This window comes from Grammomys surdaster, unplaced genomic scaffold (genome assembly GCF_004785775.1).
Source record: "Grammomys surdaster isolate TR1022 unplaced genomic scaffold, NIH_TR_1.0 126035, whole genome shotgun sequence".
Taxonomy (NCBI): Eukaryota; Metazoa; Chordata; class Mammalia; order Rodentia; family Muridae; genus Grammomys; species Grammomys surdaster.
This window is the reverse complement of record NW_021620848.1, coordinates 6238116-6258915: the sequence shown is the minus strand read 5'-3', so window position 1 is coordinate 6258915 and position 20800 is coordinate 6238116. Positions and strand designations below refer to the sequence as shown.

At 50.0% G+C, this 20800-nt stretch overlaps 1 protein-coding gene across 1 annotated transcript in view; it reads left to right on the top strand.

The window, feature by feature from the left end:
• Positions 1–503: 503 nt before the first annotated feature.
• Positions 504–20800, top strand: part of Dab2ip (DAB2 interacting protein) — a 153056-nt gene continuing 132759 nt past the window's right edge. The window contains exon 1 of the mRNA XM_028754675.1: positions 504–692. The gene's annotated coding sequence lies outside the window, so the exon portion shown is untranslated. The remainder of the gene's footprint in view (positions 693–20800) is intronic.

Sequence of the window (20800 nt, the reverse complement as noted above, 5' to 3'; positions counted from 1 at the left end):
ATGGTCCTTTTCTCAGGCTCTCCTACCTGCCTCCAAGTCTGACGTTGGAGATAGTGCTGGACGTATGGGAAAATTAGAGGGGTCAGCGCGCGGGGGACGATGCTTGCAGGGCGGGGGTAGTTAGAGGGTGACAGAGGAATAAGGAAAGAGAAGCCTCGGTCATCTCTGTCCCTGGGCTACTGCAAGGGAGGCAGGGAAGGACCTTGGAGGGAGGGCTGAGGCCAAGCGCGACCTGGACCCGGCTGAGCAGGGCCAGCGGAGAGGCGTGTGGCCCCGCCTGGACCCTGGCCAAGCCCGGGCGGGGGCGAGCGCTGGCAGCCGAGGGGTTCGCCCTGCCCAGTCCGGCCGGGCGGGTGGTGGAGATGTGGGGTCGATTGACCAAACAGGTGCGCCCCCGCCCCTCCCCATCCGCCCCCGCTGGGGCCCGTGGGCGGGCAGAGCAGCGGCAGCGGGGCCTCCGATTGGCAGGGACGGGCAGGCCGGGTGGCCGGGGAGCAGAGAGCCGCGGTGCCGCGGGAGGCGGCGGAGCCGGCGGGAGCTCGCTCCAGCCCGGCCCGCTCCGCTTGGCCCAGCCGGGCCCACGGAAACTTTGCTACGCAGTCCTCTGCGACCTGGAGACTTGGTGACTACGGGACCCTGGCCCTGTGCTTCTCTGACTGCACAGCGCTCAGCGGCCGGGCCAGCACGTAGAGGTAATGGCTGAGGACCATGGGTCAAGTTGAGGGTACCCTAACACCTGCAGGGATCCGAGCAGGGTCTTCTTGAAGACCTTGGGAGCTTTGATATCTCTATAGAGCTACAAGGCTGAGAGGAGTGCGCCTCAGCCTCGCTTTATCAGTTCTCATTTCGGCTCTCCCGCAGGACCTCTGAGGCTTGTCAGACCCTTTAAACTTTGCTGTTTTCTGCAGGGCTGACGCTTTCCTCTGGAAAGGAGAGTGCAGGTGTCACCAGGAAAGCACCTTTAGCTGGGGCCTGCCAACTACAGGAGTTGGGGTACAGGGTACTCCAGTCTGTCAATTTCAGAGGCTTCCTGTTACTCCCAGATTTCAGACCCCCCCCTCTCTCACACACACACACACACACACACACACACACACACACACACACACACACTCTGTCCCTCCCGTGTGGCCATCAACTTTGGGATGTTTGTAGTTATTGTTAGCTAGTGCTGTTACTAAGGACACAAGTGGGCACAGAGAGGTCTCTCCTCTTTCCTTGGCCTGCTTCCAGCCCCACCCTCCACTGACAGAACACACCTTGAGAGCCATAGACCCAAGCCACCTGGTTTGCAGGCCCCAGCCTGGTGAGCATTGAAGGCTCTTTTGAGCTTTCTGTGATGTGTGTGCCCAGCTTTATCCCACATCCTTCAGCTGTTGAAGTGGCAGCAAGGGAGTGTGCTTTAGTTTTAACTGCAGCAGTCACAAATGAAAGTCGTAATAGGAAACATTGTTCTTCCTCAGTCTGAACTCCTTTCCATTTTCTTGACCTAAAGACTGTGCCGCAGAATTAACCGGACCTAACAGCCCGCTCTAGAATATAAATATAGGTTCGAATCTCAGCTTCCTCTGCTCACTGTCTTCCTAAACCCCCTGAGCCTGAGTGTAAAGGATCGGTACCAGCAGGATCTAGTGATGCTTTTATGAAGTGAGGCATGGAGGTCACCTGCTCCCATCTTTGGTGCTTGGGGGACACAGCATCTGTGTGCTTCAGTTTCCCCTCCTCTCAGGAACAATCGAACACCAGGCCTTTTGAGAAAGGTGCACATACTGCATAAGGACAGAAGCAGTAGGTCCCAGATTTCAAATGGCCCCACCACTTCCCTTGTCTGCTGTGAATGTATCAGAGAGTTACGCTTTTGAAAGTGGAGGTGACAACTCTAAACACTGAGGAACTAGGACCTAGCCAACTAGCATGCAGGAGAGAAGCCTGATCCCAGCCTCCAGTGTTCCTTCCGTACATCCATAGCTGGTATACATCTAATGTCTTCAGCTCAGGTTCTCCAGGACAGGGAACAGGAGGCTCCAGCCTTAGGACTGGACAGCTCCGGTCAGTTAAAACATTCTTGTTCAGAGTGGAAATCTATATCCCGATTACTTCTACCCACTGAATGTCTGCACAGACCTTCAGGCATCTCTTAATGGCTCAAGTATTCTCTGAGGTTCCCCAGTCTTGGCTTTCAGTGCCTTCCCTTAGGCACTCAAGGCAGGGGAACTGGGTTTGGCAGTGGCCAGGGCACCATTTATTGTTTATTTTATACCAGGTCCTGTGCTGGGGACATTATACATGTGTCATTGCACTAAGGGAACGCTGCGAGGCTGTGTCATTTCTTATCTTCACTTTGCATATAAAGAAATGGGTTTAGCGTGAGGAAGGGACTTATCAAAGGTCATACAGTCAGTGATGGGGGTGCGCTGCACTCCAAACTCAGCCCACAGTCTACACTTCTAATTTTTACTTTTTGTCTCTCTTTGAATGCCTACTAGGGTGTGTGTGTATGTGTGTGTGTGTGTGTGTGTGTGTGTGTGTGATGCGCGCGCGCGGCCTGTTGTGTGTGCCAGGATGCTTTTATCACAAGCACCCACGGTGCCCATTGAAATGCAAATTCCTCATCTCCACTCCTGACCTAGGGACCTTCTCTGCAACAACTCTTCAGGCCCTCTGCATAGCTCAGCTTAGAAAGCATCACCCTCAGGTACTCTGAGAAAGATAGAGTAGGTGGACAATGATGGAAATCAGAGGCTAGGAAACATGCAAGAGAGAGCAGTGCTGTGGTGCCCTCAAAGTGTGCATGCTCAAGGGCAGACCTTTGACCTCTGCTTTCTCGAAGGATTGAAGGATTGAAACACCTTGCTGAGACTCTTGTGCTCAGTTGTTCAGTTACAGAGGTAGGGACGCTGGAGAGGTGAGTGTGACCTCCCTCTTCTTCTCATTGTAGCATGAGTGCTCGGACCGTTCCAGCCAGAAGGAGGAGGGCACGATGTTGTTCTGTTTCTTGTTATATCCGTCCTCCCTGGAGGGCATCTCTGGGGATTTGTCTCTTCTGAGGCTGGGCTGGCTATGGAGGGAAGGGCACACTCACATGGACCTTTCCAGTGTCACATTTCTGCCCCTCAAGCTCTATGACAGATGGAGACTTATTCTACCTTTTAACCCTTTGATCCCTCTGAAAGCTACGGGTAAATTACATGCATTTTATGGTTGAGGTCCAAGGGGAACCTTCCTAAAGGAAGCGAACATCCAGAGCCTACATATAGTATGGGAAGAATGAGCAGAAAGTGGAAGAGCCAGGACTTGAACGCTCATCTTCTATGTATTCAGCCTTCTTAGCACTGTGACTTTTTGTGGTTTTCCTGCCCATCTGGTGGTGGCTTTGATGTTAGAGATCTTGTCCAAGAAGATGGAGAGAGCCTGTGGGATATGGAAGGTGATCCTGGGAGAGTTCTTATCCTTAGGCTTCTCAGGTGTCAAGAGGATGGAGGTGGGGCTGTTCAGCTAAGTGGCTGAAGTCCTTCAGAGCTGTGACATCCCCTGGCATCTCTGAGGAAGGGTACCACAATGATTTCAGGGCTCAGTGAGGTTGCTGGTCTCAGAATCTACAGGCTTTTGCATACAGAACACTGCAAGAAGGTGACCATGAAAGTGATTGGGTTTCCTGACTTGGAGTCACAGGGAGATTGGGGTTCTGGGACAAACCCAGCTATAGTCCCCTTCCCAGGGTGGAGTAGCCTGGGCTAAGAGACCTGGTGGGGGGTGCGGGGGGAAGTATATAGTACCTCTAATTTCCCTCTCAAGTTACCATCTCTATCTCTCATCAGCCTTTTCTGCTTCTTTCTCTCAACTGGCGCCCTCTTCCAGGCAGAGTAATCCCAGGCTTCTCATGCTGTGCTTAGCCCATGTGCCTGGGGTGCCCAGCAGCTAGGTTTCTTGAAGCAGCCCTTGTGAGCTTCAGCTTCCTCACTCTGTCATGAATCCTGTTTCCCGTTGACAGTGGTTGCCTGTGCCCTACCACAGCATCAGGGTCAAATCCCTGGGCTACAGTATGTGGCTTTGGGGTTCCTTTCTACTTACTTTCCCCTGCTCTTTAGGCTTCTAGCACCCTGGCCTGTGCCTGGGACTTCTGGACTATCCCTCCATCTCTATCGCTGTCTGCCTGCCCAGCAGGCTCTCATCACCTGAGGATGAGCCACTCCTGCTTGAAACTGGCTAACTTCTTGTATCCTAGGCCAGCTGTAGGCTCCTGATTCTCCTGCCTCCACGTCCCAAGTGTTGGGACTCCAGGCATGTGTGGTCATACCTTGTGTATGCTGTGCTGGGGCTGGAACCCAGGGCTTCATGTATACAAGGCTTCCCAGCTATGTCCTAGCCCTGGCTTTTGCAGCTTCTATTAGCATGCAGACTTGCCTATCTCCCAAGGCAGGCACTGGCCTTCTGGAGTTGACAGACATGTACTTCTCATTTGACTATCCACAGGATGAGTGAGCCCAGCATTAGTGATGCCTGGTGACTCTCATCCAGCTTAGCCAGTGCCCTGTCAACACTTCTGGCCCAGAGCATTTTCTTTGCATCCTGTATTTTAGCACAGCCAGGCAGGAGCCTCTGTGTCTGCACTTGTGCTGGGCAGACCATTAGCTGAAGGACAAACAGATGCTTAGGATTCATGGACAGATGTCTGTCTCTATATGATTACTCTGGGTCTGTGTCTCCCCCTCTGTTTCTCTCTGTCTCTCTCTGTCTCTCTGTCTCTCTCTGTCTCTCTGTCTCTCTCTCTCTCTCTCTCTCTCTCTCTCTCTCTCCCTCCCACCTCCCTCCCTCCCTCCTTCTCTCTCTCTCTCTCTCTCTCTCTCTCTCTCTCTCTCTCTCTCTGTGTGTGTGTGTGTGTGTGTATGTGTGTGTGTATGTGTGTGTGTGTGTTGTATTAAAGATAGAATTTGGGACCTTATACATGATAGGCACATATCTGCCTCTAGGCCACTGTCCCCTCTCTCACCTCAGTCCTGAAATGCTTTTCAAAAAGTCCCTTCTGGCTTTATGGCATCTAAGATGGACAGGTCTTGAAACAGGTCTAGAAGAGCCTTCCTGCAGGCTGAACCTCATGTCCCAGATGAGAAAGCCCAAACCACCTTTAGACTCAAGAGAACATTTGGGGATTATGAAGGTTCTACTGGGGTTTAGGAGATTATTCTAGAATCACAGATGTTGTCCTAGGGGCACCAAGTGGGTCATCTGAATTTTGGGGTTATGCAGCCTCCCTGGAAAGAGTTTGTCTTGTTGAAAGAAGGCTGTGGAGCCCTAGAGGCCAAAGCAGAAACAAAACCACAGGCAGATTTATGCTGAACACAGCATTTGTTTATAGCTCCTGACTCGTGAGGTCCATTTATCTCGTGGGACTGGCTTCACCCAGGCCTCCCTCAGTCTCCTGGTGACTTTCTGCTAAGAAAGCCAAGGCTCTGAGAAAGAGGACACACGGTTGGCTCACTCAGGCTAAAGATGGACTCCCTTGATGCCCCACCCCACCATCTCCCTGACTCTCTTTACTTCCCTCCTGTCTCAGTGCTCCTCACAGGAGAGGCTGTTTGTGGTACTCGGGGAGCACAGCCAGGGTCTGTCCTTTGAGATACTCCTGGTGAACCATTTTCTTGGCCATTTTCCTGATGGAGGTGAATGCGGGCAGAGGCACTAGCTGAGGTGGGCCTGGGTACTGGGCAGTGCATCATTGAAGCTGGGACTGTAGCCGGGAGGTAGAGTGCTTGCCTGGTCTGCATGAAGCCCTGGGAGCCATCCCTCATGAGATACAAAAGAAAAAAGCTGACACCCATGTAGGTGGGCCTGGTGACAGGGAACTGCGGCCTGAGGGAGGGAAGTCTCATCTCCTTGTGGTCCTGGTGGCTGATTGCCATGGAAAGCTGTCTTGAGGACACTGGCCGATAGGTAATAGATAATGCCCCTCCTAGTGTCTTGTGCAAGTCGGAGCCCCTGGAGCCTCAGAGCTCTCCACTTTTACTGATGAATGTTCCCTTTAGGTGCCGTCCCAGTTTATCTGTCTTTGCTCCCACATAGCCAGTTCCCTGTGGTACAGGTGCCTCAGCATTGACCCCTGGAAGTGGCTCTAGCAGGGCTCACTTATTTGAGAAGGGCCAGGAGAGGGTGAGGGAATAAGGAAAGGAACGAATGTGGCCATTCTCAGTATTTGCTGTGATCACATCTGGCTGTCCTGGAAAACACATGACAACTGAGTCCACTAGGAAACCAATATTTGCTGGGAGCTGTAAAGACCTGGCCAGACATAGTGGAAGCTGGCAGTGGTTGGAGTGGAGACCTCAGGGCCTTTCCCAGCAGAGGGACCGCCATCAGCCATCATCGCTGACTGGCACTACTTCCAGGAGGAGAACATTCTTAAAAGGCCGTGTCACCCCCTGATAGGAATTGGCGGGGTGTGTGTGAGGGATTTGTTTTTTGGTCAGGATGTGGAGAGTTAAAAATAGATGTAGTAATCCCTTGGGTTCGAGTCACACTTGAAGCCCTGCAGAGCCCTCTGGCTCCATTATCTCCCTTGAGTGGCTCTGCGGCTGCTGTTGAAGTGGGTGGAGGCTGGGCTGCCTGCTCTCCTGAGTACACAGAGGGAATGTGCACCCAGTGTCTTGCTGCACCCAGGCACTGCATCCAGAAGTGAGTGGCAGAATCCAAGCCAGTCCCCAGCCTCATTTATCTGAGTTCTGAGGAGCCCAGTGCAAGTCAGCAGAAGGGAGGGCATGGAGGTCACTTGAAACTATTCAGGCAGACTTTTCAGCCAAGTGCTAAAGGTGCCAAGAAGGCCAGAGATGACTCGAGGCTCCAGAGAGAAAGGCTGCAGGCCGGAGAGCAGCAGAGAGCTGTGACCTGCTAGGTCAGGGAGTGGGGAGGTGGGAATGAGTCTGAGGCAGAGAAGTGTGTGAGGACCCCAAATTGGGGACCTTTAATGATGCAATAAGGATTGTGGGTTAGGGGTTGGAAGTTCTCACCTGTAACCTCAACACTCAGGAGGCTGAGGAAGGTTAACATATGTATCCTAGGCCAGCCTGAGTGAGGGGAGACCCTGTTTCTAAAATAAAACAAATCCAAAAGGATTGTGAATATGATTTCACGGCAACGGGGAACCTTTGAGGGTCACAGAGCATAGTGATGCCCTCATCTATAAGGAGCACAGTGCTTCTTCTGTCTTGATATGGGGATGCCTGTAAGGTTAACTGTACTAAAGTCTGCTCACCTCACTTGTCTCCTTAACATCAGGAGACCCTGTTTTTTGCTGCCTGTTAAGTCTGGGAAGAGCCAGCTTTGGGGAAAACCTGCCCACGAGTTTCTCAGCTCTTTCTAGTTTTTAAGTAGGTGGTCCAAGCTGTCCATCTCCACTTTCAGAGGTGAGAGAAGGGAGCCAGCAGGGGTGAGACTGTAACCAGAGGCTGTTGTCTCGTGGCCTGACTCTGGGAGACCTTTGCAGGACTCTCCTGTGACAGGCTTCCAGGCTCACAGTCTGGCTTGTTTTACTCTCCTTCTCCAGGCTGCCTGCCCAGTCCCCCGCCCTCAACACTGGTTTCTACTTCTCAGTGACTGCATGAGCTCAGCGTCTTCCAGCTCAGCCGTGGTCACTGGCGAGCAGGATCTGATGGACAGACCACCAGAAGCAGCTGACACCCACTTATCCTTACAACTATGATTAGAGGCTGGGCTGGCCTGAAACTTCACCAAGTTCATGTCTGAACTGGAATTCAACTGCTGCCCTCCAGGCCCCTGTTGGCCCTTGGCTGCAAGGCCTCCTTGCTTGGCAGGACCATCCTAATCTCAGCAACAGGAGCTGGGGATCCCCACCTCTGGAAGCACCCTGGTTTTGCATGGTGACTCCTGCTGGGGCTAGAAGCCAAGTCTCTGGGTTCCCAGAGAGGGCTCCTGGCGTCAGTGTGGCTTAGTCACAAGCATGAGCTCACCGCTCACCTCTGCACTGGGGAAGATGCCAAGGTTTGGGAACTTCCACTGTGAGCCACTTACTGGGGGTGTGTGTGTGTGTAGAAAAACAAACCTGTTGATTGGGACTTTGTACTCAACCTATGAACTGTAGGCACAGAGAACCCACTGAGGCATAATAAATATTTGGGCTATGCTTTCTCATAACTTTCCTGTAGAGGTGGCTCTGTGTCAAGAAAGGGATTAGATCAGACCTGGAACCCAATGTCAATACTTGCTGTGCCTTGTGCTGGCTGTCTGAGCCCAGGCAAGGCACACGACCTCTCTGAGCTATAGTACAAATAAATAGCCAGTGGCTCACTCTATTTGAGCACTTCCTACAGGCCGGGCACTGGGTTTCCTGAGCATCAGCTCATTGAGTCTCAAAACAGACTTTGAGATCTTTAGGACTTGTTCAAGGTCACCAGGTGGGGAAGTGCCAGGGCAGGATTTGAATACAGGTCTTTGTAAGGCCACAGCTTACAGCATAAGGCTCATCCAACAGCTGAGTGGCAGACTCATGAGGGAGTGCGAAAGGAGAAATAGAGGTAGCAAGCCTGCAGGGTGAGCAAGAAGTCCCTCCTCTCAGTAGCCTCTTTCTCTGCACCCCCACCCCCACATGGTCCTTGAGCGCCAGGGTGGGAACAGAGGAGAGCAGGTCAGCCCCAGCCCCCCTCTTTAACATCTATAGCTTGCTGGCTTTGGGGGCATCAATCCCTTACCTGTCCCTGCACCCAGCACTCTGGATGGTGCTGCCTTCTCCATGGACTAAGGTGTTACTTTGGACTTGGAATGGGGTCTGTGATGCCCTTGGGTGGGAGATGAGGACACAGACAACTACCTTTTGTTCCCACACAGGAGTCTGGGGAGTACTCAAAGGTGCCACTGGGGAGTGGCAATGGAAGGTGGTCAGGGTTTGCTCCTGGATTGCTGACCTCACCCCTAACCCCTTACCCCTCACTTCCCTCCTCCTCAGCCCTCTATAAACTAGGGACAACGTCGCCTATTTGTGGGGCGATTGTTGGGTTCGAAGTAGATATGGAGAGAACACAATGCACTGTGCATAGTGTAAGCATGGACTATGACGGACACCAGGGCCTCTGTCCCTGCTTGCTCTTCCCCAGGGACTTTTTTATTTTAAAGAAGATTACTTAGCAGTTGTAGGATACTCTGGCCAATGCTTCTTTCCCATACTTTCTGTTCCCACCCAACCCCCCACCCCCATGAAAATTTCTGGGCAGGGCCATCTGAGTTTGAAAGATTTTATTTTTTATATAATACTCATTTTCTTATAAGGTTGGTTGAGGGTAGAGTTAAGTCAGCTCCACAAAATGATTTGTGAGTTTTCAAGGGAATGAGTTTGGTGCGTAGAGAAGGGGGTTAACATAGGTTCTTTAAGGTGCTTGATGGTTTGGGGCCCGTGTCCACCTTTACCCCTGTCTGCTGTGAGGGAAGAATGCACCATGTATGTGTTGATTGAAGACCACCAGCTGTGAGGAAGAGGTGAGTGGGGCTCAAAGGGGTCTGAAGTTTGGCTCTTGCCTCCTTCTCTTTTCCCCTTTATAGAGAGAGCATGCCCTGCCTTTAGAGGGCCATGCAGTTAGTATAGACAGTGGGGCAGGGAGAAGGTCAGGGGCTTCCCAGAGGATGTAGGCCTTACGCCATGCCAAGACAGGTGCCAAAACTGCAGCAAGCAGGCTTGTCCAACTTGCTTTTTCCCAGCTTGCCTGGACTCAGCCACCCCTCAGCTTAGAGTGCTAGGATGTGGAGAGGCCCAGGCCTGGCCTGACGAGGGAGACCCTTGAGGAACCCAGGAGGCCTTAGATCCTGCCTCGTTTTCTCTGCTTGACCCTAGACAGCCAGGGAGCCCACTTTATCTTGGGCATGCTCTGAGGACAGGAACAGAGGGACAGGAAAGAGAAAGGTATGGATTTGGATCCTGCAGGCTTGTCTCTCTGCTCCTGTGTGCCCACAGGCAGGTCCATTTGATACCTCTGCCTCAGTTTCCCTCAAATGGCCCCACTTTCATCACAAAGTTGTTTTGAGACTTAGGTGAGGTAAGGTTTGTAAAGTGCTTATCAGGGCTGGCCTGGGTAATTATAAACCACCCTGGAGGGGACACACCTCAACCCCCCCCCCCCCCTTGGTTGGCCCCCCCCTCCCCCGGAGTTCCTGTTTGTTGTTGACATGTGCTTCACCCACGGCTGTGGTTTAGAGTATTTATATCCTTGCTGGAATTTCTCTTCGCATTGTCTACTTAATTACCTAATTGAATTAAGGCACATAATTTTGCTTCCTTTCCAGTACAGGGACAGGAAAGGATCTGGTGACTTCTTCCTTCTAATGGAAGTGACTGTCGGTATGGTGTCATATTTGGGATGACAGATGCCCCCACCCCCAACTCCAGACTCCTCAGGTCCGTGCCCATCTATGACAGCTCCCAGGCCCCGTAAATCATAGCAACTGTGCACTGAGAAAGCATCAGTTTAGCTGAGAGCGTTGATGGGTTCAGCCATGTCACTCTTTCAGTGCCAGCTTCCCATTTGGGATTCCATGTTCACTCATGGATGGATCCTAGAGAAGGTTCCTTTTAAATACTTAAAATGAGTGACTTATGCAGATACTTGGAACGTGCTGTTCAGTGGGGATATAAATTAAAAATCAAGCAGGCGTCACATGGTGGGGTGACTCCTGACCACCTGATGGTGTTGGTGGCTCTAGCTCTCTCTCTGCACTATAGCTAGGGGGATGGTGGTGGGATGCAGGGGTTAAGTGCATTAGTCTGAAATTGTACTGGAATTCTGAGTCTCTGCTCTGCCACTCAGCACTTGTGAACTGAAGAACCACGTCACTTGGATAAAGAGCAGAGGACAGGAGAGAGCTTGAGAGCCATTTCCCACAATGCCTGGCGTGTGGAAAAGAGCCCTACTTGAGACATTATTTTTAACCAGGCACTTTGAAAAGTTCCCACCATGTTCTTTACCTCCAGACCCTCCCTCATTCGGCTTTTCTCCTTCTTAGCAGTTGACAACCACAACCAAGTGGTGTCACACTGTCCCCGTGCTGGCCTCCCTTTGGGCTACTCTGTGTCTGCTCACAGATCTCATCCTCTTTCTTTAGGAGCATATGAGCATATGCCGTTTTGAAAGTGTCCTGTGACCTTCTAACCCCTTCTAATGCCTTGTTTTGTCCTTGCTGTACCCGGTGCCTACCATCATTGTCAGCCTAGCCTGTGTCGTGAATGGTTGGCTGTTAAGGAAAAGACCATGGGCCATTGTAGAGTGCTGATCTGCATTAGAGATTTAAAAGGCTCCAAGAAGTCCTACTGTGGGTGACTTTTGTGTATTTCAGAAATCTCCACATCTTGACTACAGGCTGCTTTCTTCATGGAATGCCAACAGGCAGGCTCTGTACAGTTGGATGACATAACCCCAATGTGACAATTAAGGAAACTGAGGCATGGGGGGATGCAATAACTAGCTCCAGGTACATAAGGGACCTGCCCCTCCATCACCATCTGAGGCCACGGCAGGTCCCTATACCATAGTCAGTCGCAGGAAGGGAAGGGATGACAGGCAAGGTCCTGCTCTGGGAGAGCCTTTGTCCTGAATGAGAGGCTCATGTCACCTGGAATACAGTGACAACTGTCATGTGAGCCTAAGACATGAGAATCGAGTGTCTCTCAGGACCCTAGAACTGTCCCTGCTTCACCCCACCTCAGCCTCATGGGCCCATGGTGGCTCTGTGGTGGTTCCCCTGCAGAGGAGGCAGCTGGGGGGGGAGGTGTCTTCTGTTTATCCACATGCATTCTCTTGCTGCCTTTCTAGGGGAAAATGCCTTCTTTTCAATTTTGCTTTTATTATTTGAAATTCTCAAGGGACCAATTACCCGCCAGTGGGAATTACCTGCCATTTTTATTCTAGTGTCTGTCTGCCGGGTTTCTTCCTTGGAGTAATTGATTTGGGTAATCCGGTGCTGCCAAACGTTGTCTTAGGAGAGAGTGCTGCTGTAGAGGCAGGGATTACCGGCAAGCCTTTCTTGGTAGAGTGGCTGCTGCTGCCAGTTGCTGACAGAGGGATCAGAATGGAGACCATGGCTAGTTCACTGTTTTTAGACCTGGAATTCGTATGTGGGCTGCACAGCACTCTTCTGCCCAGACCTGGGGCAGGTCATCCCTGGGAAATGAGTGAAAGGCAGCTTGTCAGCTCCCATGGGCTTCAAGATCATCCCTGCTGGGCATTGGCTCTGGCCTGACCCTGGCCTTGGCCGTCTGTCTCCCAGGAGGCTTAGGAAGAGTAGAAGATCCTTGGAGAGCTTTGAGGGAAGCATCTGTTTGGAGGGAGCCTGACCTCAGTTCCTGGCAGACTCTCACGCTGGGCTTGGACCTGTGGCTGGAGGTATGACGGTTCCTTGGAAGGGGAGGGCCGGCCATTACAGCTGGCTCCACAGGGGCTGTTGCAGGGCTTGAAGCCTGGCTGTCAGCAGAGAGCTCTCCCATGCTCTGGAGGGTGGAGTTCCCCTCTAATCTGTCCCTGCCTTCACACTGTTGTTACTGATGTGGGAGGCAGAGTTTAGGGTAGGAACTCCTCACTCTGTCCTCTCAAGATCCCATGAAGGACTCCTGTGGAGACCTTCTTCCCTCTCCCTACCTTACTCACTAAGGAAAAGGAGCCTCCAGGCCCACAGGGTCCTGTTTCTTCTCACAGATAGCACCCTCCCTTATGTAGCTTAGACACTGCAACTTTGTTCATGAGCTGTGGCCTGGGCGTCACACAGCATTGGCATACCTACCCTTTTATTTGTTTTTGCTTTTTAGAGAGAGTCTCTCTACAGAGTCCTGGCTGTTATGGAATTCACTCTGTAGACCAGGCTGGCCTCGAACTCACAGAGATCTGCCTGCCTCTGCTTCTTGAGGGCTGGGATTAATGGAATTGGCCACTATGCCCTGCCTGACACCCCTACTTTTCTGATGAGGAAATGGATAATTTTTGCAGTGCAGGAGAGTCCTCTGGGTTTCCTGATGTAGGGCTCCTGGAATTTTGAGTGCTTGGGGGAGGGATAGTTTCTCTGGTCTGTTTGACTCTCAACTGGAGTTGGCACCATGCCTGGTCACCTGAGTATGTGTCTGTTCAGCTTCTGGACTGAAATTCCTGAACTCACAGAGACCCCTGGGAACTTGGGGACCTTTGTTGCCCTGAGACACTACTCAATTCAACTGTCCAACTCAGTGCTTACATGGGGGTCCACAAGGGCCTTCTGCCACCAGAGACTAAAACCTCCCTCAGATCAGCTCGTCAGACTTGATGTAGTCTGTCTGTCTGTCTGTCTGTCTGTCTCACTGCCTCTCTCATCTTGTTTTCATCTTCTCTCAACTCTGTTTCTTCACTAAGCTGGGGAGGGTACCAACCTTAGCAGGAAGGGAACAAATAGACAAGAACAGGAGGCCTAGAAAGACATTCAGAATAGTGATTAGATCTGGAGTCGGGGCAATGGCTTAGGAGCTACGAGCACTTGCTGCTCTTGCAGAAGACTTGGTTGTTGTCCAGCACCCTCATGCTGGTTTACAGGCATCAGTAATTCCAGTTCTAGGGGATCAGATGCCCTCTTCTGACTCCAAAGGCACCAGGCACATACACATACCTGCAGGCAAAATATTCACTAAAATAAATCTTAAAAATAAATAAAATTTTTAAAATAGTGATTAGATTCAATGAGTATGTGTAGAAACATTTTTCCCCAATTGGGGATTGACACCATGGAGACCATATCAAGCAGAAATGCTCTCCAGCACCGATAAACTGAAGGAAGCAACCTCCCCTTCATAACCTCAGGTGTGTCTGGGCTCAGGAGGGAAGGGTGGCATCGCTGGTGCCCTCACCTGGTAGTGGGGTGGTGGGAGGTAGGGCCCAAGCTCTGTGTACACCCAGCTGAGGCCTGTCTGAACCGAGCTGTTGTACAAGTGTTTTTAAGCAGGCTGAGGAATGGGGCTCAGTGGGGAAATGTGTTTGCTAACAGCATGCCTGAGGCCCCAGGCTCCACCCCCAGCACCAGGGGTGGGGAAGTGCTTGTAAGGGCTGAAAACAGTTGAGTCAAAACTGAATAATGTTGAAAGATTCTGATTCTAACCATCGGTGCTTGGAAGCCCACTGGCCAAATCATATCATCCTCTAGATTCAGGAAATAATCTGCTTGCCATGATGGTGCATGCCCATATTCCTGGCACTTGGGAGGCAGAGGCAGGAGGATCACTGTAAGTTCAAGGCCAGCTCAGTTTGTATAGTGAGCTTTACCCTATCAGGGCTTATACAATGGGCTCTGTCTATAAAGAAAGAGAGAAATGACCTGCAGTGCTGACTGATGGTGGATGACTCCCTGAAGGAGTGGCCCTGTCATTCTGAGGATGCCAGGGATACCTCTGAGTTCTCTGGCTGTGACAGAACTGAGGTGCTGTCGGGGATGGCACCGCAAGCTTGTCCATTCAATGTCTACTATATGCTGGGTGCGATTGTGGCTCAGGTCTACAGACTTTCCCACTGGATTACACAGGCTATGCGTTGGAGAGAAACTGAGGCAAAACTTTGTTTGTTTTCCTCTCTTTTTTCTTAGCAAGGGTTTGCTGAGAATTGCCCATCTTTACATTTGGGTCGCCTGTGGCATGGTCCTGATCATGACTTTATGAGCTCTGGTAGCTAGCTCATCCTTGGTCTCTGAAATAGTGATTAAATCCTTTGAATTAAACTGAGCCTGGCTTAGGTGTGAAGTCCTAATAGGATAATGAATGGTTATCTTATTGACCTCTAAGCCTTTGTGGGTTTGAAGTAATTTGATTTTCTCCCATGACAAGGCTCCTAGGAGGCAGGTCCCTGTTTTGTGTGGGAGTGTACATAGAAGGAGCTAAGCAAGGGACTAGAATGTGAAGTCCAAGTTAGCAGGGCTGTACGTACTGTGCTGCCCCACCCTGTGTGCTAACTTTAGCACAGTCAAAAACTGTAGACAGCAAATCCTTTGGGTGGTCATTGTTTTGGACCTTCCCGGCTCTGCCCCCCTTCCCCCCGCAGCCTTCCAGACCCTTCTGCTCAGATGGCAGGCTCCTACTCTGGCTGCCTGGGCCAGCTGCTAGAGGAAGTTGCTGGATCCCAGGCCAGACTCCCTTCCCTCCTGCCTTGCCCTGATGGAGGCTTGTCTGTCTGTCTCTGCCCAGTCACCTCTGCCTCTCAAGAGACATTTCCCCTGGGAGACCTAACAGACCAGTTAGCAAACCCTGGCCACCCCTCCCCACCCCCAGCTCCAATCTAAGGTGGTTAAATGGGACTGTGGGGTCAGTTGAGTTTGATGGTCTTTGCTGACTTGCCCATCTGCAAGATGGGATGACAGTAGCAGCCTCTTGACTTCTTGGAAGCATCAGTAGCTGGCTAGTATGTCTCAGGTCTTTGCTAACATCGTGGTGCCTGCCATTTTTTGCCAGGTAGCCTCTGCAGACTGAGTACCCACCTCCAGGGGCTTCTTGTTTTCCTGTCCACTGCTTCCATTAGACTCTCAGATGCCTGTCGGCTCGTATCTCCTGACACTGCCGGCTGTACTCTGGTGTCTCTTCTTATCTTCCAGCCCTTATCTGGAAAGTCTGTTCATGCCCAGGGTGCCAGAGTCTCTGAACTAGGACTCCTCCCACTCTTGCTTCTAATTCCCTTTTGCTGAGCCCTCTGGAGTCCAGACGGGGTAAAAAGTGCCCCTTGCCTCATGCCAACTGGGAAGCTTTCCTCTGCAGACCACTTCCTCTCTTCTGGACAGCTCCTCTCCTGCAGGTGGAGCAAGTTTTACTGCACCACCTCAGCCAGGGAGTCTCTCTCCTTCCTGTCCTGCAAAACAGCCAGTTTCCCTTGGGCACCATCTCCTACACCTCTGAGCCTGACCTCAGTGGCTGCTGGGGATAGCTCAGCCTAGCCTGACCTCAGTGGCCGCTGGGGATAGCTCAGCCTCTGCCTCCTCTCAGGTTGCCAGTTCCCCATCTTCTTCAACAGATCCAAGGGAACTTTACAAATCTTGTGAGGGTCACCCTGTGTTCACTAGTCGTACCTACCACTCAGTCAATGTTCAGGTGATCTGAGTTCCACTAGGAGTCCCCCATCCTCAGGTTCTTTCAGTAGTCCCAGGAAGCTGAGTACCCCCACAGTTTCAGCGTTCCCTTGCCTGCAAAGCTACCTACCTCTAGCCTTCCAAAGCCAGCAAGGAGTGAGTGAGGGGCAGCAGGAACACAGGGCTTCTCAGTCTAGTCCCTGCCTGCAGCCAGAAGAGCATGGCTGATTGTTTCTTACTCCCCCCTTGGCTCCTGGGAGCATTTTCCATTATGGTCTCTGAATGATTTATAGTTTGATCCATGAAGCTGAGCCTGTGTAGTGCCTGGCCTGATGAGGAGGGTCACCTCCTAGGCATAGGGTAGGTTACCTCCACAATGGCGGTGGGGCTTGAAGCAGATGGTTCTTGGGTCCTACCAGCTGATACAGGGCTCAACTCTGCATTTCCAGGCTCACATGTGGAAGGCTATGTGGGTGTTGTCAGATGGTCTGGGCCCTGTGGCTCAGGGATTCTTCTGCTTACAGTAGGGGCCTGTACCCCCAAATAATCTCTCTGCTGGGAGGTGATACTTCCCCTTCTCAGGGCCAGGGCTATTAGATACATTAAGTAATGTAAATGAAAGCAAAACAGAAGCAGACAAATAATAGTTACCAGCTGTCAGTTGTTAATGGCTTAAAAATACCACTGTTCCCCAACTCTCATCCCCAGGAGGGAAGCCAAATGGTCACTTGACCCCAGAGGAGAGAGCATTTCACAGCAAGCATGGGACAGTTTGGACTGGGAAAGTGACAGTTCCGGGGGGGTGAGGGGGTCGTGGGCAAGGATAATTGCCTCACCAGGGACACTGGCCCCTATTGACTTGACTCTTAGAGGTTTCCTTGGGGTAAGAACCACCATGCTTCATCGAGAGCCAGGCAGTTAACTCTTGGTAAACAGGATTATGGGGTGTTCTGGCTTGTCTTCTTTCCGCATCTCCTTCCCTGGATCTCAGTCTTCCACTTTATGTCCGACAGCAATTGCATCTTGAATATTCCCTTGGGGAGGCTTCCTGACCGTGTGTCAAATGGACATTGACCCAGGCAGGTACACACCAGTATTTGGGAGGCTGAAGCAGGAGAATCAGGAGTTAGAAGCCAGCCCAGGCTATAGAAACTCTGTCTGTTGCAGATATGCAGGCAGTGGCATATGCTGACAGTGCTCACTGCTGGGTCTTCACTGTGAAGGTGATTTTTCAGAGTGGAGATATGCTAACAGTACAGCTTGCACACAGAATGAGAGCCATGTTTCCCAAGCTCATAAGCAAGGAGCTTGCCAAGAGATCGTGGTTCGTTTTGTTGAAAAGCCTTTAAAGACCTGTGGGATTTATCTGTAGACTTCTGAGAACAATAGAAATTTTTTATTTTTAATAATTTTGCACTTCTGACGTCAGGTGGAAAATAAATTTGTATTAGTCTGTTCAGGGGATTGTGACTTGAAAAATTTCATATCCTAAAGAAGTTTTTTTTTTTTTGGTTTTGTTTTTGTTTTGCGTGTATACTCCATGTTTAAAATATTTACCAGGAAACACATGCCCTCCATTCATTAATATATTGTAGACTAGTTTCCTGCATTTCAGAAAAATTCTTCCTAGTTTAATAAGTAAGGTAAAAATTTTATTTTTTAAGTATTTAGTGTTTATCCTCTACTTCATATTGTTTAAAATTAGCCTGCAAATATTTTCAGTCACATCTGTGGGCTATCAGAAGATAAACAATAAAATAAACAAAAAATCTTAGAATGCTGTATCTTAATCTCTCAGGATTTGCTGTGACTTTTGTCTTCTTTGATGTCAAAATAGATGAAATTGTCTGTGTCTGTGAATTGTAAACCATTCACCATAGTTTTTATTTTTTGGTAACAAGTAAGGATGAAATTATCTCTGTGGTAACTAAAATACGTGCAATCACCCCAGGAGATGTTTCCCTAAGGAATTAAAAGACTTCCTTGTGTGCCTTAAAAAAAGAAAAAGAAAGAAACTCTGTCTGGCCAGGCAGTGGTGGCGCATGCCTTTAATCCCGGCACTTGGGAGGCAGAGGCAGGCAGATTTCTGAGTTCGAGGCCAGCCTGGTCTACAGAGTGAGTTCTAGGACAGCCCGGCCTACACAGAGAAACCCTGTCTTGAAAAACAAAACAAAACAAAACAAAAAACAAACAAAAAAAACCCAACAAAAAAAGAAACTCTGTCTGAAAAACAATGGAATAAAGAAAGCAATGGAATAAAAATAAATTTAAAAGACAGCTACCCTTCTCCATTTAGTCTCTGCATGAAACTGATTTTTCTTTGTGACTTGCACACATACACATACACACACACACACACACACGCACGCGCGCGCACACACACACACACACACATATATATATATATACATATATATATATATATATATATATGTATATATATAATTTTTTTTCTCACTACATCGTATCATGCATGTGATTTCTCCTTGCTGATATAACTTCAGGCCTAGCTACTTTTCCTGATTCAAGTCCAAAGTGAGTTTTTATTTGTATGAACACAGGATGGTCAGAAACTTATTTATTACTTTAAACATTTTCCTCCCCTTAAGGAAAGGAGTGGAGAGGCAGGGTGGAGATAGGTTGAGCTGGCCTTCCCACCACCTTGTAGCTCAGAATTCCATGGTGCACACCAGGCTCTTTCAGTGAACCTCACTGTTCTGAAAACATCCTTCCTTTCTGATTTCCTAAGATTTGTTTATGTGTTTCACACTGCGATGAAAGCTCTTGAGAGTCCTCTTCTGCCTGACTTTCTACTTTCTTAGTAAACACCTGTCAGGTGAGTTCTCCTTCAGAAAGGCTAGCCCCTTGGCTAGGATGACCAGGCCAGGAGGGAGGGGTTCCCAGGACAGAGAACTTAGAGTCTCCAAACCAGGAGATTATCAGTAGGTCTGACTACCCTGCCTTAGGCGCAAGTGTCTATCTTGGGAGGACTGAGGCTGTTTTAAGTGGCATATGCTTTTAATCCCAGTTCGAGACCATCTTGGTCTGCATATTGAGTTCTAGGCCATCCAGGGATACAAAAAGAAACTGTCTCAAAAAAGGCTTTGGTGTTGGAGAGACACTTAGCTGCCTGGGGCCGGTCTGCTTAATGTGAGCTTTGTGTGGTCCTTGCTAGGTGGGTGGCTAGTAGTTCTCAGCCCTATTTTGCAGATGTAATGGCTGGGCATGCCCAAGGCCAACTCCTGATTGTCAAGCCAGAGGCACCTCCCTGCCCTGCTAGTACACACAAATTAAATGGTATCTGCTCAGGATTCTGAGCTATCATCCCCAAGACTACCATTGGCCAGGATCTGGGCTAAATCAGGCATAATGTAGGCCTATGTCATGGGGCCTGTGTAGTGTTTGTTTGTTCTCTCTGCTTGCCCTTTGAGGATGGAACCCAAGGTGTCAACCATGCTGGGCCAGTGTTTCTGTCACTGAGCTTGCACACCCAGCTCTGTTTATTTTTATTTAGTAAAAACAAGCAGGATGATTGGTGGTGCATACCTTTAATCCCAGTACTGGTGAGGGAGAGGCCAGCCTGGTCTATAGAACAAGTTCAAGGACAGCCAGGGCTACCCAGAGAAACTCTCTTGAAAAGAATTTTTAAAAATTGTATGAGTATAGATGTTTTGCCTTCATATATGTCTGTATAGCATGTGTGTACCTGGTTCCTGAAGAGGCCAGAAGAAGGAAAGCATCAGATCCTCTGGAACTAAATTTAACAAATGTTGTGAGCTGCCATCTAAGGTGCTGGGAATTGAACCTGGGTCCCTAGAGCAGCCAATGGTCTTAACCACAGAGTCCTGAGCCCTCTCTCCAGTCGGCTGGCTGGCTGGCGTGCTCGTCTGCCTGCTTCCCTCCCTCCTCCCTCCCTCTCTCTTTTTCTTTCTCCCTTCCTTCCTTCTTTCCTTCCTTCCTTCCTTCCTTCCTTCCTTCTTTCTTTCTTTCTTTCTTTCTTTCTTTCTTTCTTTCTTTCTTTCTTTCTTCTTTCCAGATTTTATTTATTTTATATATGTGAGTACACTGTCACTGTCTTCAGTCACACCAGAAAAGGGCATCGGATCCCATCACAGATGGTTGTGAGCCACCATGTGGTTGCTGGGAATTGAACTCAGAACCTCTGGAAGAGCAGTCAGTGCTCTTAACCAGTCTTTATTTTTGAGATAGGGTTTTTGGTGTGTCATCTAGGCTTGCATCCAGCTCAAAATTCCATCATACCCTTCCAAATGCTGAATTGCTGCATGTAGCACCACTGTCTTACCCTGTTTTTTAGTCTTAAGTGACTATTAGTCATTTACATGACAGCAATAAGAACATCTTGACATTCAAATCGGGCAGCTTCTTTTAAATGGGATTTCCAGTTAGTCTGATGGCCATTAAGGGCTGTATCAGCTGGGCAGGGGTCATGCTTCATATGATTCTGTTCTTCCCTTCCTGACTCCTCTCTGTTTTTGTGCTTCTGAACCGAGTGCGCTATGAGACTGGTGGCCTGTATCAGGGCTCAGGAGCTGCAAACATGAATATGGGGGTTAAAACTCAAGGCCAGATGAGTGGCCCCAGGGAGATGTCTAGACGGGCTTCAGTGGCTTTGAGAGATACTACTGTGAATTGAAGGGCATCCACTGGCTCTGTGCATGTTTAATGAGCCCCTGCCTTGTGCCAGGTGCTGACCAGTTCCAGAGGCTACAGAGAGGATGCACACTGTCCT